Here is a 2,952-nt window from a genome sequence, read left to right as displayed (position 1 = left end):
GAATTCAGGAGCGGGTTGCCATCTCCTCCTTCAGGGGATCTTCCTGACTGGGGATTGAACCCAAGTCTCCTGCAACTGCTGCCTTGGGAGGTGGATTCTTTCCCACTGTGCTGAACAGCGAAGTGCGGCCCCCTGCAGAGGATGTGTGCATGTGACCGTGTGCACCAGACACGTGAAGAAATATGTGACTGGATGTGCAAAGGCATGTTTGCATCTTTGAAAGTTTGCAACTTGAATGTTCCTATGTGGGGACTTGGTGTACTGAAAAAATCTGAAGCGGGTTTTTTTTTTTTTTTTGGCAGACAACCAGGAGAGAAGTCCTGAGCAGCACCAGGGGAGAGGGCTATTGGTAAACGTCTTTGAGAAGAGGATTAACAGGATGGTGTGGGCATGGTGTGGGGAGAAAGATTACAAGAGGAATTGGAAAGAATCAGGTAACTCTGGCGTCACCTTTCACCACAATAGGGAACCAGAAACTTGCCGAAAGGACTGCAGAACGCTGGCTAGCTTGGGGTCAAAAGTTTTTGGAAGCGTTCAATTGCAGAAGCCTTTAGGATGGCTAGCTTCCCTGAGGTGTCTCAGTGTGGAAGAATCTGCCTGCCAATGCAGGAGACGTCAGAGACATGTGTTCAATCCCTGGGTCAGAAAGATGCCCCTGGAGAAGAAACGGCAACTCACTCTAGTATTTTTTGCCTGGAGACTCCCATGGAACCTGGTGGGCTGCAGTCCATGGGGTCGAAAAGAGTCGGACACAACTGAGCGACTGAGCACTTGGCATTTTAGTATGTCTTCCTGGAGATATTCATCAGCTAATTAGGTAAATGGGTCTGAGGTTTAGAAGACAGAGGCCAACCGAATATATGGATCTGAAAGTCATCTGTATTTTAATGAATGAGGCGTGTGCATGTCTGCTAAGTTATTTCAGTCGTGTCTGACTCTTCGTGACTCTACAGACTGTAGCCACCAGGCTCCTCTGTTCATGGGATTCTCCAGACCAGAATACTGCAGTGGGTTGCCAAGCCCTCCTCCAGGGGATCTTCCCGACCTAGGGATCCAACTCCTGTCTCTTATGTGTCTTGCACGGGCAGGCAGGTTCTTTACCATTAGCGCCACCTGGGAAATCCAGTGAATCGGGTAGGACAGAGAAAAGCATGACAGTGGTTTTGGAGGTTCTACGATATTTTCGGTGCTCCACATGCACTGTCTCATGTAAACATCACAGTCACTCCATGAATTGGAGGTAGGAGGAAGCTGAGGCTCCAAAAAGTTAAATGAAGAATTACGTGTCTATTGTAAGTAACTCAAAGGAAAACTTATACAGGGGATGCTCATGCGCCCAAGGACAGAGATGGGAGAGGGGAGAGCCACATTCTCTTATTTTTATTTGCAAAGCTCCCTTTGGCAAAGGTAGCTGGATGAGGAACAAGCAGACTGGAAAGTGGCGAAGCAGAAACAAGGGGGCCTGTGGAGCCCATTTTCCTTTCTGTCGCCTCTTACAAATCAGTCGTGGAGCTAGGTTTTATTCAACTAGACTTGGCTTTGGCCTGAAACCAAGATGAAATGAGTGATCATGGAGAAAAGATGTCACTTGCTCTTTTGCCAACTTTCCTCTGATAGTTGCCAAATTCCAAGATTAATTTTCTTTGGGTAAAACTAAGCACAAACTCAAATGTATGGAGTATAGATGGACGTTTAATAACTACACTTAGAATAATGAACATGAGTTCAAGTAGAAATTCTCTTTTTAACATTTTGATGCCAATAGGTTTTCTTTCAGACCTGCTTTTCTTCTGAAAGCCGGAGAAATACGGCAGAAAGAATCCCGAGGTGGGGAATCACTAAAAACTGCGGCTTTGTTTCAGTTCTGTTTCCTGTTTGCTGGGGAACCCAGGGCAAGCAGACTCAGCCTTCCTGGACCTGAAGTGTCTTCTGTAAAATGAGAGATTGGGACTCAGACGAGTACTTCTCAAGCTCTCATGTGCATGTGCGTTTCCTGGGGATGCTGTGAAAACGCAGTTTCTAATTTACTGGGTCTGGGGCGGGGCCCTGGACTCTGCATTTCTAAAAAGCTCCCACCCTCATGGTCCAGGATCAGGCCATACTTTAATTAGATCACCCTCCAAGGTGCCCCTGGGCTTCCCTGGTGGCTCAGAGGGTAAAGAATCTGCCTGCCATATCCCCTAGAGAAGGGTATGGCAACCCACTGCAGTATTCTTGCCTGGAGAATCCCATGGACAGAGGAGCCTGGTGGCCTATAGTCCATGGGGTCATAAGGAGTCAGACACGACTCAGCGACTAACACACACCAAGGTGCCACTAGGCTATAACTTGCCAAATAAAGAAAAGCGTTATCGAGGGACTTTCCTGGTAGTCCAGTGGCTAAGACTCTGCACTTCCAATGCAGGGGCCCAGGTTCAATCCCTGGCTGGGGAACTAGATCCCACATGCGGCAACTGAGTTCGAATGCTACAGCTAAAAAACCCAACCCAAATAAATAAATAAAAATAAATATTAAAAAAAGAAAAGCATTATGTCATCAGGTGAGAACAATATTTATTTTAAAAAAAATGCTTCAGTTCTCTGTTTATAAAGGTAACCCATACTTATCAAAATTAAAAAAAAAAATCACACAATATGGTGACCTCCCTGGTGGTTCAGTGATTTAAGAATCCGCTGGGCTATGCAGCACACGTGGGCTTGATTTCTGGCCAGGAAACTAAGAGCCCACATTCCTCAGAGCAGCTAAGCCCGAGCGTGGGAACTGTAGAGTTCACAGGCCACAATGAAAGATCCTGCGTGATGCAATGACTATCAGGAAGCAGACAAAAAATTAATGAATTAAAAAAAACCACACAACATATACAGTACAAGGGCTGAAAATCACCCAGAGTGGAACACCGCTTGAAGTGCTGTGCTTTCTTTCTACTCGGCTGCAAAGAATGGGAGGGCTAA

General features: G+C 46.3%; 1 non-coding gene across 1 annotated transcript; it reads left to right on the top strand.

Annotated features, from left to right (window-relative positions):
* Positions 1–2,361: 2,361 nt before the first annotated feature.
* Positions 2,362–2,433, top strand: TRNAG-UCC (transfer RNA glycine (anticodon UCC)). The gene has a single exon. It is a non-coding gene; the product is annotated as a tRNA-Gly (tRNA).
* Positions 2,434–2,952: the final 519 nt, after the last annotated feature.

The sequence above is a fragment of the Bos taurus genome, chromosome 9 (genome assembly GCF_002263795.3).
Source record: "Bos taurus isolate L1 Dominette 01449 registration number 42190680 breed Hereford chromosome 9, ARS-UCD2.0, whole genome shotgun sequence".
Lineage (NCBI taxonomy): Eukaryota > Metazoa > Chordata > Mammalia > Artiodactyla > Bovidae > Bos > Bos taurus.
The sequence above is the reverse complement of the archived record's forward strand: the minus strand, read 5'-3'. Positions and strand labels throughout refer to the sequence as shown.